The following is a 13,665-nucleotide window of genomic DNA, read 5'->3' on the forward strand; positions in this document are numbered from 1 at the left end:
TCCTCCCTCTCTCTCTCCGCCTGCCCCTCCCTCTCTCTCTCCGCCTGCCCCTCCTCTCTCTCTCCGCCTGCCCCTCCCTCTCTCTCTCCGCCTGCCCCTCCCTCTCTCTCTCCGCCTGCCCCTCCCTCTCTCTCTCCGCCTGCCCCTCCCTCTCTCTCTCCGCCTGCCCCTCCCTCTCTCTCTCTCCGCCTGCCCCTCCTCTCTCTCTCTCCGCCTGCCCCTCCCTCTCTCTCTCTCCGCCTGCCCCTCCCTCTCTCTCTCTCCGCCTGCCCCTCCCTCTCTCTCTCTCCGCCTGCCCCTCCTCTCTCTCTCTCCGCCTGCCCCTCCCTCTCTCTCTCTCCGCCTGCCCCTCCCTCTCTCTCTCTCCGCCTGCCCCTCCCTCTCTCTCTCTCCGCCTGCCCCTCCCTCTCTCTCTCTCCGCCTGCCCCTCTTCTCTCTCTCTCCGCCTGCCCCTCCCTCTCTCTCTCTCCGCCTGCCCCTCCCTCACTCTCTCCCGCCTGCCCCTCCCTCTCTCTCTTCTCCGCCTGCCTCCCTCTATCTCTCTCCGCCTGCCCCTCCCTCTCTCTCTCTCGCTGCCCACCCTATCTCACTCCGCCTGCCCACACACGTGATTTCCTCTCTCCGCCTGCCCCCCCTCTCCTCTCTCCGCCTGCCCCCCCTACTCTCTCTCTCCGCCTGCCCACCCCTCTCTCTCTCACGCCTGCCCCCCCTCTCTCTCCTCCGCCTGCCCCCCCCCTCTCTCATCCGCCTGCCCCCCCTCATCTCTCTCCGCCTGCCCCCCCTCTTTCTCCTCCGCCTTGCCCCCCGATCTCTCTCTCTCCGCCTGCCCCTCCCTCTCTCTCTCTCCGCCTGCCCTCCCTCTCTCTCTCCGCCTGCCCCTCCCTCTCTCTCTCTCCGCCTGCCCCTCCCTCTCTCTCTCTCGCCTGCCCCTCCTCTCTCTCTCTCCGCCTGCCCCCCCTCTCTCTCTCCGCCTGCCCCCCCTCTTCTCTCTCCGCCTGCCCCCCCCCTCTCTCTCTCCGCCTGCCCCCCCTCTCTCTCTCCGCCTGCCCCCCCCTCTCTCTCTCCGCCTGCCCCCCCTCTCTCTCTCCGCCTGCCCCCCCTCTCTCTCTCCGCCTGCCCCCCCCTCTCTCTCCCGCCTGCCCCCCCTCTCTCTCTCCGCCTGCCCCCCCTCTCTCTCTCCGCCTGCCCCCCCTCTCTCTCTCCGCCTGCCCCCCCCTCTCTCTCTCCGCCTGCCCCCCCTCTCTCTCTCCGCCTGCCCCCCTCTCTCTCTCCGCCTGCCCCCCCCTCTCTCTCTCCGCCTGCCCCCCCTCTCTCTCTCCGCCTGCCCCCCCTCTCTCTCTCCGCCTGCCCCCCCTCTCTCTCTCCGCCTGCCCCCCCTCTCTCTCTCCGCCTGCCCCCCCTCTCTCTCTCCGCCTGCCCCCCCTCTCTCTCTCCGCCTGCCCCCCCTCCTCTCTCTCCGCCTGCCCCCCCTCTCTCTCTCCGCCTGCCCCCCCCTCTCTCTCTCCGCCTGCCCCCCCTCTCTCTCTCCGCCTGCCCCCTCTCTCTCTCCGCCTGCCCCCCCTCTCTCTCTCTCTCTCTCCGCCTGCCCCCCTCTCTCTCTCTCCCTCTCCTCTCCTCCTCTCCTCGCTCTCTCTCTCTCGCCTGCCCCCTCTCTCTCTCTCTCTCTCCGCCTGCCCCCCCTCTCTCTCTCGCTCTCCCCTCTCTCTCTCCGCCTGCCCCTCTCTCTCTCTCTCTCTCTCCTCCGCCTGCCCCCCTCTCTCTCTCTCTCCCTCCGCCTGCCCCTCTCTCTCTCTCTCCCTCCGCCTGCCCCTCTCTCTCTCTCTCTCTCTCTCTCTCTCTCTCTCCTCCGCCTGCCCCTCTCTCTCTCTCTCTCCCTCCGCCTGCCCCTCTCTCTCTCTCTCTCTCCTCCGCCTGCCCCCTCTCTCTCTCTCTCTCTCTGCCTCTCTCTCTCCGCCTGCCCCTCTCTCTCTCTCTCTCTCCCTCCGCCTGCCCCTCTCTCTCTCTCTCCGCCTGCCCCTCTCTCTCTCTCTCTCTCCGCCTGCCCCTCTCTCTCTCTCTCTCTCCGCCTGCCCCTCTCTCTCTCTCTCTCCGCCTGCCCCTCTCTCTCTCTCTCTCCGCCTGCCCCTCTCTCTCTCTCCGCCTGCCCCTCTCTCTCTCTCTCTCCGCCTGCCCCTCTCTCTCTCTCTCTCCGCCTGCCCCTCTCTCTCTCTCTCTCTCCGCCTGCCCCTCTCTCTCTCTCCTGCCCTCTCTCTCTCTCGCCTGCCCCTCTCTCTCTCTCTCTCTCCGCCTGCCCCTCTCTCTCTCTCTCTCTCTCCGCCTTGCCCCTCTCTCTCTCTCTCTCTCTCCGCCTGCCCCCTCTCTCTCTCTCTCTCTCTCCGCCTGCCCCTCTCTCTCTCTCTCTCTCTCCGCCTGCCCTCTCTCTCTCTCTCTCCTCCGCCTGCCCCTCTCTCTCTCTCTCTCCCTCCGCCTGCCCCTCTCTCTCTCTCTCTCCCTCCGCCTGCCCCCTCTCTCTCTCTCTCTCCCTCCGCCTGCCCCTCTCTCTCTCTCCTCTCCCCTCCGCCTGCCCCTCTCTCTCTCTCTCTCCTCCGCCTGCCCCTCTCTCTCTCTCTCTCCCTCCGCCTGCCCCTCCTCTCTATCTCCGCCTGCCCCTCCCTCTCTATCTCCGCCTGCCCCTCCCTCTCTCTCTCCGCCTGCCCCTCCCTCTCTCTCTCCGCCTGCCCCTCCCTCTCTCTCTCCGCCTGCCCCTCCCTCTCTCTCTCCGCCTGCCCCTCCCTCTCTCTCTCCGCCTGCCCCTCCCTCTCTCTCTCCGCCTGCCCCTCCCTCTCTCTCTCCGCCTGCCCCTCCCTCTCTCTCTCCGCCTGCCCCTCCCTCTCTCTCTCCGCCTGCCCCTCCCTCTCTCTCTCCGCCTGCCCCTCCCTCTCTCTCTCCGCCTGCCCCTCCCTCTGTCTCTCCGCCTGCCCCTCTCTCTCTCCGCCTGCCCCTCCCTCTCTCTCTCCGCCTGCCCCTCCCTCTCTCTCTCCGCCTGCCCCTCCCTCTCTCTCTCCGCCTGCCCCTCCCTCTCTCTCTCCGCCTGCCCCTCCCTCTCTCTCTCCGCCTGCCCCTCCCTCTCTCTCTCCGCCTGCCCCTCCCTCTCTCTCTCCGCCTGCCCCTCCCTCTCTCTCTCCGCCTGCCCCTCCCTCTCTCTCTCCGCCTGCCCCTCCCTCTCTCTCTCCGCCTGCCCCTCCCTCTCTCTCTCTCCGCCTGCCCCTCCCTCTCTCTCTCTCCGCCTGCCCCTCCCTCTCTCTCTCTCCGCCTGCCCCTCCCTCTCTCTCTCTCCGCCTGCCCCTCCCTCTCTCTCTCTCCGCCTGCCCCTCCCTCTCTCTCTCTCCGCCTGCCCCTCCCTCTCTCTCTCTCCGCCTGCCCCTCCCTCTCTCTCTCTCCGCCTGCCCCTCCCTCTCTCTCTCTCCGCCTGCCCCTCCCTCTCTCTCTCTCCGCCTGCCCCTCCCTCTCTCTCTCTCCGCCTGCCCCTCCCTCTCTCTCTCTCCGCCTGCCCCTCCCTCTCTCTCCGCCTGCCCCTCCCTCTCTCTCTCTCCGCCTGCCCCTCCCTCTCTCTCTCTCCGCCTGCCCCTCCCTCTCTCTCTCTCCGCCTGCCCCTCCCTCTCTCTCTCTCCGCCTGCCCCTCCCTCTCTCTCTCTCCGCCTGCCCCTCCCCTCTCTCTCTCTCCGCCTGCCCCTCTCACTCTCTCTCTCGCTCTCTGCCTGCCCCTCACTCTCTCTCTCTCTCTCTCTCCGCCTGCCCCCCCCTCTCTCTCCGCTGCCCCCCCTCTCTCTCTCCGCCTGCCCCCCCCTCTCTCTCTCCGCCTGCCCCCCCCTCTCTCTCTCCGCCTGCCCCCCCCTCTCTCTCTCCGCCTGCCCCCCCCCTCTCTCTCTCCGCCTGCCCCCCCCCTCTCTCTCCGCCTGCCCCCCTCTCTCTCTCTCCGCCTGCCCCCCTCTCTCTCTCTCCGCCTGCCCCCCCTCTCTCTCTCTCCGCCTGCCCCCCTCTCTCTCTCTCCGCCTGCCCCCTCTCTCTCTTCCGTCTGCCCCCCTCTCTCGCTCTCTGCCTGCCCCTCTCACTCTCTCTCTCTCTCTCTCTGCGCCTGCCCCTCTCTCTCTCCGTCTGCCCCTCTCTCTCTCTCTCTCCTCCCCCGTCGGCCCCACTCTCTCTCTCCGTCTGCCCCCCCTCTCCGCCTGCCCTCTCTCTCTCTCTCTCTCTCTCTCCGCCTGCCCCCCTCTCTCTCTCTCCGCCTGCCCCCCTCTCTCTCTCTCTCTCCGACTGCCCCCCTCTCTCTCTCTCTCTCTCCGCCTGCCCCCCTCTCTCTCTCTCTCCGCCTGCCCCCCTCTCTCTCTCTCTCTCTCCCCGCCTGCCCACCTCTCTCTCTCTCTCTCCCCGCCTGCCCACCTCTCTCTCTCTCTCCGCCTGCCCCCTCTCTCTCTCTCTCTCCGCCTGCTCCTCTCTCTCTCTCTCTCCGCCTGCCCCTCTCTCTCTCTCTCTCCGCCTGCCTCTCTCTCTCTCTCTCTCTCCGCCTGCCCCTCTCTCTCTCTCCGCCTGCCCCTCTCTCTCTCTCTCTCCGCCTGCCCCTCTCTCTCTCTCTCTCCGCCTGCCCCTCTCTCTCTCTCTCTCCGCCTGCCCCTCTCTCTCTCTCTCTCCGCCTGCCCCTCTCTCTCTCTCTCTCCGCCTGCCCCTCTCTCTCTCTCTCTCCGCCTGCCCCTCTCTCTCTCTCTCTCCGCCTGCCCCTCTCTCTCTCTCCCTGCGCCTGCCCTCTCTCTCTCTCTCTCTCTCCTGCCCCTCTCTCTCTCTCCGCCTGCCTCTCTCTCTCTCTCTCCGCCTGCCCCTCTCTCTCTCTCCTCTCTCCTCTCCGCCTGCCCCTCTCTCTCTCTCTCTCTCTCTCTCTCTGTCTCTCCGCTTGTCCCCCTCTCTCTCTCCGCCTGTCCCCCCTCTCTCTCCGCCTGCCCCTCTCTCTCTCTCTCTCTCCGCCTGCCCCTCTCTCTCTCTCTCTCCGCCTGCCCCTCTCTCTCTCTCTCTCTCCGCCTGCCCCTCCCTCTCTCTCTCTCCGCCTGCCCCTCTCTCTCTCTCTCTCCGCTGCCCCTCTCTCTCTCTCTCCCTCCGCCTGCCCTCTCTCTCTCTGCCTCTGCCTGCCCCTCTCTCTCTATCTCCGCCTGCCTCTCTCTCTCTCTCTCCGCCTGCCCCTCTCCTCTCTCTCTCTCTCTCTCTCCCCGCCTGCCCTCTCTCTCTCTCTCTCTCTCTCTCCGCCTGCCCCCCTCTCTCTCTGTCTCTCCGCCTGCCCCCCCTCTCTGTCCGCCTGCCCCCCTCTCTCTGTCCGCCTGCCCCCCCTCTCTCTGTCCGCCTGCCCCCCCTCTCTCTGTCCGCCTGCCCCCCCTCTCTCTCTCCGCCTGCCCCCCCTCTCTCTCTCCCCCTGCCCCCCCTCTATCTCTCCGCTGCCCCCCCTCTCTCTCTCCGCCTGCCCCCCCTCTCTCTCTCCGCCTGCCCCCCCTCTCTCTCTCCGCCTGCCCCCCCTCTCTCTCTCCGCCTGCCCCCCCTCTCTCTCTCCGCCTGCCCCCCCCTCTCTCTCTCCGCCTGCCCCCCCTCTCTCTCTCCGCCTGCCCCCCCTCTCTCTCTCCGCCTGCCCCCCCTCTCTCTCTCCGCCTGCCCCCCTCTCTCTCTCCGCCTGCCCCCCCTCTCTCTCTCCGCCTGCCCCCCCTCTCTCTCTCCGCCTGCCCCCCCTCTCTCTCTCCGCCTGCCCCCCCTCTCTCTCTCCGCCTGCCCCCCTCTCTCTCTCCGCCTGCCCCCCCTCTCTCTCTCCGCCTGCCCCCCCTCTCTCTCTCGCCTGCCCCCCCCTCTCTCTCTCCGCCTGCCCCCCCTCTCTCTCTCCGCCTGCCCCCCCTCTCTCTCTCCGCCTGCCCCCCCTCTCTCTCTCCGCCTGCCCCCCTCTCTCTCTCCGCCTGCCCCCCCTCTCTCTCTCCGCCTGCCCCCCCTCTCTCTCTCCGCCTGCCCCCCCTCTCTCTCTCCGCCTGCCCCCCCTCTCTCTCTCCGCCTGCCCCCCCTCTCTCTCTCCGCCTGCCCCCCTCTCCTCTCCCCTCCCCCCCCTCCCTCCGCCTGCCCCCCCTCTCTCTCTCCGCCTGCCCCCCCTCTCTCTCTCCGCCTGCCCCCCCTCTCTCTCTCCGCCTGCCCCCCCTCTCTCTCTCCGCCTGCCCCCCCTCTCTCTCCCTCCCCTCTCCCCTGCCCCCCCTCTCTCTCTCCGCCTGCCCCCCCTCTCTCTCTCCGCCTGCCCCCCCTCTCTCTCTCCGCCTGCCCCCCCTCTCTCTCTCCGCCTGCCCCCCCTCTCTCTCTCCGCCTGCCCCCCCTCTCTCTCTCCGCCTGCCCCCCCTCTCTCTCTCCGCCTGCCCCCCCTCTCTCTCTCCGCCTGCCCCCCTCTCTCTCTCCGCCTGCCCCCCCTCTCTCTCTCCGCCTGCCCCCCCTCTCTCTCTCCGCCTGCCCCCCCTCTCTCTCTCCGCCTGCCCCCCCTCTCTCTCTCCGCCTGCCCCCCCTCTCTCTCTCCGCCTGCCCCCCTCTCTCTCTCCGCCTGCCCCCCCTCTCTCTCTCCGCCTGCCCCCACCTCTCTCTTTCCGCCTGCCCCCCCTCTCTCTTCCCGCCTGCCCCCCCCTCTCTCTTTCCGCCTGCCCCCCCTCTCTCTTTCCGCCTGCCCCCCCCTCTCTCTTTCCGCCTGCCCCCCCCTCTCTCTTTCCGCCTGCCCCCCCCTCTCTCTTTCCGCCTGCCCCCCCCTCTCTCTTTCCGCCTGCCCCCCCCTCTCTCTTTCCGCCTGCCCCCCCCTCTCTCTTTCCGCCTGCCCCCCCCTCTCTCTTTCCGCCTGCCCCCCCCTCTCTCTTTCCGCCTGCCCCCCCTCTCTCTTTCCGCCTGCCCCCCCTCTCTCTTTCCGCCTGCCCCCCCTCTCTCTTTCCGCCTGCCCCCCCTCTCTCTCTCCGCCTGCCCCCCCTCTCTCTCTCCGCCTGCCCCCCCTCTCTCTCTCCGCCTGCCCCCCCTCTCTCTCTCCGCCTGCCCCCCTCTCTCTCTCCGCCTGCCCCCCCTCTCTCTCTCCGCCTGCCCCCCCTCTCTCTCTCCGCCTGCCCCCCCTCTCTCTCTCCGCCTGCCCCCCTCTCTCTCTCCGCCTGCCCCCCCTCTCTCTCTCCGCCTGCCCCCCCCTCTCTCTCCGCCTGCCCCCCCCTCTCTCTCTCCGCCTGCCCCCCCCCTCTCTCTCTCCGCCTGCCCCCCCCTCTCTCTCTTCCGCCTGCCCCCCCTCTCTCTCTCCGCCTGCCCCCCCCCTCTCTCTCTCCGTCTGCCCCCCTCTCTCGCTCTCTGCCTGCCCCTCTCACTCTCTCTCTCGCTCTCTGCCTGCCCCTCTCACTCTCTCTCTCTCTCTCTCTCCGCCTGCCCCCCTCTCTCTCTCCCGCCTGCCCCCCCCTCTCTCTCTCCGCCTGCCCCCCCCTCTCTCTCTCCGCCTGCCCCCCCCCCTCTCTCTCCGCCTGCCCCCCCCCCTCTCTCTCCGCCTGCCCCCCTCTCTCTCTCTCCGCCTGCCCCCCTCTCTCTCTCTCCGCCTGCCCCCCTCTCTCTCTCTCCGCCTGCCCCCCTCTCTCTCTCTCCGCCTGCCCCCCTCTCTCTCTCTCCGCCTGCCCCCCTCTCTCTCTCTCCGCCTGCCCCCCACTCCCTCTCTCCGCCTGCCCCCTCTCTCTCTTTCCGTCTGCCCCCCTCTCTCGCTCTCTGCCTGCCCCTCTCACTCTCTCTCTCTCTCTCTCTGCGCCTGCCCCTCTCTCTCTCCGTCTGCCCCTCTCTCTCTCTCTCTCTCTCCCCGTCGGCCCCACTCTCTCTCTCCGTCTGCCCCCCCTCTCCGCCTGCCCCTCTCTCTCTCTCTCTCTCTCTCTCTCTCCGCCTGCCCCCCTCTCTCTCTCTCTCTCTCCGCCTGCCCCCTCTCTCTCTCTCCGCCTGCCCCCCTCTCTCTCTCTCTCTCCGACTGCCCCCCTCTCTCTCTCTCTCTCTCCGCCTGCCCCCCTCTCTCTCTCTCTCCGCCTGCCCCCCTCTCTCTCTCTCTCTCTCCCCGCCTGCCCACCTCTCTCTCTCTCTCTCCCCGCCTGCCCACATCTCTCTCTCTCTCCGCCTGCCCCTCTCTCTGTCTCTCTCCGCCTGCTCCTCTCTCTCTCTCTCTCCGCCTGCCCCTCTCTCTCTCTCTCTCCGCCTGCCTCTCTCTCTCTCTCTCTCTCCGCCTGCCCTCTCTCTCTCTCCGCCTGCCCCTCTCTCTCTCTCTCTCCGCCTGCCCCTCTCTCTCTCTCTCTCCGCCTGCCCCTCTCTCTCTCTCTCCGCCTGCCCCTCTCTCTCTCTCTCTCTCCGCCTGCCCCTCTCTCTCTCTCCCTCCGCCTGCCCTCTCTCTCTCTCTCTCTCTGCCTGCCCCTCTCTCTCTCTCCGCCTGCCTCTCTCTCTCTCTCTCCGCCTGCCCCTCTCTCTCTCTCTCTCTCTCCGCCTGCCCCTCTCTCTCTCTCTCTCTCTCTCTCCACCTGCCCCCCTCTCTCTCTCTGTCTCTCCGCTTGTCCCCCTCTCTCTCTCCGCCTGTCCCCCCCTCTCTCTCCGCCTGCCCCTCTCTCTCTCTCTCTCTCTCTCTCCGCCTGCCCCTCTCTCTCTCTCTCTCTCCGCCTGCCCCTCTCTCTCTCTCTCTCTCTCCGCCTGCCCCTCCCTCTCTCTCTCTCCGCCTGCCCCCTCTCTCTCTCTCTCTCCGCCTGCCCCTCTCTCTCTCTCCCCTCCGCCTGCCCTCTCTCTCTCTGCCTCTGCCTGCCCCTCTCTCTCTATCTCCGCCTGCCTCTCTCTCTCTCTCTCCGCCTGCCCCTCTCTCTCTCTCTCTCTCTCTCTCCCCGCCTGCCCTTCTCTCTCTCTCTCTCTCTCTCTCTCTCCGCCTGCCCCCCCCTCTCTCTCTCCGCCTGCCCCCCCTCTCTCTCTCCGCCTGCCCCCCCTCTCTCTCTCCGCCTGCCCCCCCTCTCTCTCTCCGCCTGCCCCCCCTCTCTCTCTCCGCCTGCCCCCCCTCTCTCTCCGCCTGCCCCCCCTCTCTCTCCGCCTGCCCCCCCTCTCTCTCCGCCTGCCCCCCCTCTCTCTCCGCCTGCCCCCCCTCTCTCTCCGCCTGCCCCCCCTCTCTCTCCGCCTGCCCCCCCTCTCTCTCTCCGCCTGCCCCCCCTCTCTCTCTCCGCCTGCCCCCCCTCTCTCTCTCCGCCTGCCCCCCCTCTCTCTCTCCGCCTGCCCCCCCTCTCTCTCTCCGCCTGCCCCCCCTCTCTCTCTCCGCCTGCCCCCCCTCTCTCTCTCCGCCTGCCCCCCCTCTCTCTCTCGCCTGCCCCCCCTCTCTCTCTCCGCCTGCCCCCCCTCTCTCTCTCCGCCTGCCCCCCCTCTCTCTCTCCGCCTGCCCCCCCTCTCTCTCTCCGCCTGCCCCCCCTCTCTCTCTCCGCCTGCCCCCCCTCTCTCTCTCCGCCTGCCCCCCCTCTCTCTCTCCGCCTGCCCCCCCTCTCTCTCTCCGCCTGCCCCCCCTCTCTCTCTCCGCCTGCCCCCCCTCTCTCTCTCCGCCTGCCCCCCCTCTCTCTCTCCGCCTGCCCCCCCTCTCTCTCTCCGCCTGCCCCCCCTCTCTCTCTCCGCCTGCCCCCCCTCTCTCTCTCCGCCTGCCCCCCCTCTCTCTCTCCGCCTGCCCCCCCTCTCTCTCTCCGCCTGCCCCCCTCTCTCTCTCCGCCTGCCCCCACCTCTCACATTCCGCCTGCCCCCACCTCTCTCTTTCCGCCTGCCCCCCCCTCTCTCTTTCCGCCTGTCCCCCCCTCTCTCTTTCCGCCTGTCCCCCCCTCTCTCTCCGCCTGTCCCCCCCTCTCTCTCTCCGCCTGTCCCCCCCTCTCTCTCTCCGCCTGTCCCCCCCCTCTCTCTCTCCGCCTGTCCCCCCCCCCTCTCTCTCCGCCTGTCCCCCCCTCTCTCTCTCCGCCTGTCCCCCCCTCTCTCTCTCCGCCTGTCCCCCCCTCTCTCTCTCCGCCTGTCCCCCCCTCTCTCTCTCCGCCTGTCCCCCCTCTCTCTCTCTCCGCCTGTCCCGTCCTCTCTCTCTCCGCCTGTCCCCCCCTCTCTCTCTCCGCCTGTCCCCCCCTCTCTCTCTCCGCCTGTCCCCCCCTCTCTCTCTCCGCCTGTCCCCCCCTCTCTCTCTCCGCCTGTCCCCCTCTCCGCCTGTCTCCCCTCTCTCCGCTTGTCCCCCCCTCTCTCTCTCTCTCTCCGCCTGCCCCCCTCTCTCTCTCTCTCTCTCTCTCTGCCTAGCCCTCTCTCTCTCTCTCTGCCTAGCCCCCTCTCTCTCTCTCTCTGCCTAGCCCCCTCTCTCTCTCTCTCTGCCTAGCCCCCTCTCTCTCTCTCTCTCTCTGCCTAGCCCCCCTCTCTCTATCTGCCTAGCCCCCTCTCTCTCTCTCCGCCTGCCCCTCTCTCTCTCTCTCTCTCTCTCTCTCTCTCCGCCTGCCCCTCTCTCTCTCTCTCTCTCTCTCTCCGCCTGCCCCTCTCTCTCTCTCTCTCTCCGCCTGCCCTCTCTCTCTCTCCGCCTGCCCCTCTCTCTCTCTCCGCCTGCCCCTCTCTCTCTCTCCGCCTGCCCCTCTCTCTCTCTCTCCGCCTGCCCCTCTCTCTCTCTCTCTCCGCCTGCCCCTCTCTCTCTCTCTCTCCCTCCGCCTGCCCCTCTCTCTCTCTCTCTCTCCCTCCGCCTGCCCCTCTCTCTCTCTCTCCGCCTGCCCCTCTCTCTCTCTCTCTCTCCGCCTGCCCCTCTCTCTCTCTCCGCCTGCCCCTCTCTCTCTCTCTCTCATCCGCCTGCCCCTCTCTCTCTCTCTCTCTCCGCCTGCCCCTCTCTCTCTCTCTCTCTCCGCCTGCCCCTCTCTCTCTCTCTCTCCGCCTGCCCCTCTCTCTCTCCGCCTGCCCCTCTCTCTCTCTCTCTCCGCCTGCCCCTTTCTCTCTCTCTCTCCGCCTGCCCCTCTCTCTCTCTCCGCCTGCCCCTCTCTCTCTCTCTCTCTCTCCGCCTGCCCCTCTCTCTCTCTCTCCGCCTGCCCCCTCTCTCTCTCTCCCTCCGCCTGCCCCTCTCTCTCTCTCTCTCTCCCTCCGCCTGCCCCTCTCTCTCTCTCTCTCTCCCTCCGCCTGCCCCTCTCTCTCTCTCTCTCTCCCTCTGCCTGCCCCTCTCTCTCTCTCCCTCCGCCTGCCCCTCTCTCTATCTCCGCCTGCCCCTCTCTCTATCTCCGCTGCCCCTCTCTCTATCTCCGCCTGCCCCTCTCTCTATCTCCGCCTGCCCCTCTCTCTATCTCCGCCTGCCCCTCTCTCTATCTCCGCCTGCCCCTCTCTCTATCTCCGCCTGCCCCTCTCTCTATCTCCGCCTGCCCCTCTCTCTATCTCCGCCTGCCCCTCCCCCTCTCTCTCCGCCTGCCCCTCCCCCTCTCTCTCCGCCTGCCCCTCCCCCTCTCTCTCCGCCTGCCCCTCCCCCTCTCTCTCCGCCTGCCCCTCCCTCTCTCTCTCCGCCTGCCCCTCCCTCTCTCTCTCCGCCTGCCCCTCCCTCTCTTCTCGTCCGCCTGCCACTCCCTCTGCTCTCTCTCCGCCTGCCCCTCCCTCTCTCCCTCTTCGCCTGCCCCTCCCTCTCTCCTCCGCCTGCCCCTCCTCTCTCTCTCTCCGCCTGCCCTCCTTGGCTCCTCTCCGCCTGCCCCTCTCTCTCTCTCTCTCTCTCTCCGCCTGCCCCTCTCTCTCTCTCTCTCTCTCTCCGCCTGCCCCTCTCTCTCTCTCTCTCCGCCTGCCCCTCTCTCTCTCTCTCTCTCTCCGCCTGCCCCTCTCTCTCTCTCTCTCTCCGCCTGCCCCCTCTCTCTCTCTCTCTCCGCCTGCCCCTTTCTCTCTCTCTCTCCGCCTGCCCCTCTCTCTTCTCTCCGCCTGCCCCTCTCTCTCTCTCTCTCTCTCCGCCTGCCCCTCTCTCTCTCTCTCTCCGCCTGCCCCTCTCTCTCTCTCCTCTCCGCCTGCCCCTCTCTCTCTCTCTCTCTCCTCCGCCTGCCCCTCTCTCTCTCTCTCTCTCCCTCCGCCTGCCCCTCTCTCTCTCTCTCTCTCCCTCTGCCTGCTCCTCTCTCTCTCTCCCTCCGCTGCCCCTCTCTCTATCTCCGCCTGCCCCTCTCTCTATCTCCGCCTGCCCCTCTCTCTATCTCCGCCTGCCCCTCTCTCTATCGGCCGCCTGCCCCTCTCTCTATCTCCGCCTGCCCCTCTCTCTATCTCCGCCTGCCCCTCTCTCTATCTCCGCCTGCCCTCTCTCTATCTCCGCCTGCCCCTCTCTCTCTCTCTCCGCCTGCCCCTCCCCCTCTCTCTCCGCCTGCCCCCTCCCCCTCTCTCTCCGCCTGCCCCTCCCTCTCTCTCTCCGCCTGCCCCTCCCTCTCTCTCTCCGCCTGCCCCTTCCTCTCTCTCTCCGCCTGCCCCTCCCTCTCTCTCTCCGCCTGCCCCTCCCTCTCTCTCTCTCCGCCTGCCCCTCCCTCTCTCTCTCTCCGCCTGCCCCTCCCTCTCTCTCTCTCCGCCTGCCCCTCCCTCTCCGCCTGCCCCTCTCTCTCTCTCTCTCTCTCCGCCTGCCCCTCTCTCTCTCTCTCTCTCTCTCCGCCTGCCCCCTCTCTCTCTCTCTCTCCGCCTGCCCCTCTCTCTCTCTCTGCTGCCCCCCTCTCTCTCTCTCTCTCTCTCGCCTGCCCCCCTCCTCTCTCTCTCTCTATCTCCGCCTGCCCCCTCTCTCTCTCTCTCTATCTCCGCCTGCCCCTCTCTCTCTCTCTCCGCCTGCCCCTCTCTCTCTCTCTCCGCCTGCCCCCTCTCTCTCTCTCTCCGCCTGCCCCTCTCTCCTCTCTCTCCGCCTGCCCCTCTCTCTCTCTCTCCGCCTGCCCCTCTCTCTCTCTCTCCGCCTGCCCCTCTCTCTCTCTCTCCGCCTCCGCCTGCTCCACTCTCTCTCTCTCTCCGCCTGCCCTCCTCTCTCCCTGCCTGTCTGTCTCTTCCTCCTCCAACATTTGTGCAGTTGAATGTTTTTATGTGATGTTTCTTCTGATTTTATTTTTTAATTTGTTTCCCCCCCCTGTTAGCTTTCCATCGCACACAGTTCCCCAGCCCCAACTCACCACCCAACAGTCATTGTGCCAGCACCACTAGCCTCCCAGCGTGCTACAGGTCAACGTGGTAACCATGGCGCCAAGCTCTGTCATCAGCTCAGTGTCCACGTCGAAACAGAACTTGGACACCATTGTACAGGTATGGTGGAGGGTGGTGGGGAGTTCAGGGGGTCATAAGAGGGTGAGAGGGTCACTATCACAGGTACGCCGTCAGAGTTTTAGTGGAGTCACAGTTATGAGGTTCAAGGGTCACTATTAGACAAGTATGGGGGTGGTGCCAGGTCACTCTTGTACGGGAAGCGGGTAATAATTTTCCCTCTTCTCTAATGTTGGGACTGAGGTTGGTTGTGGTGCCCCTGCTCTGCCTGAAATCAGCCACCTTAGCCCAGGCCAGGGACCATATCTAGTCTGGATGGTTCAGCACAGCAACGGACATTGCAGTTACTCATTGAGGGGGTGGGGGAAGGGGCTAACCCATTTTTTAAAGGGGTTTCTTCATGGTGACATATGGAGCATAAAGGGGGAGAGGGGGAAATTA

The 13,665-nt window shown here is 67.9% G+C and overlaps 1 pseudogene; it reads left to right on the forward strand.

Annotated features, from left to right (window-relative positions):
- Positions 1 to 13,665, forward strand: part of LOC137353291 (transcription factor AP-4-like) — a 53,866-nt pseudogene that overhangs the window by 36,361 nt on the left and 3,840 nt on the right.

Source organism: Heterodontus francisci, chromosome 41 (genome assembly GCF_036365525.1).
Source record: "Heterodontus francisci isolate sHetFra1 chromosome 41, sHetFra1.hap1, whole genome shotgun sequence".
In the NCBI taxonomy this organism is placed as follows: Eukaryota; Metazoa; Chordata; class Chondrichthyes; order Heterodontiformes; family Heterodontidae; genus Heterodontus; species Heterodontus francisci.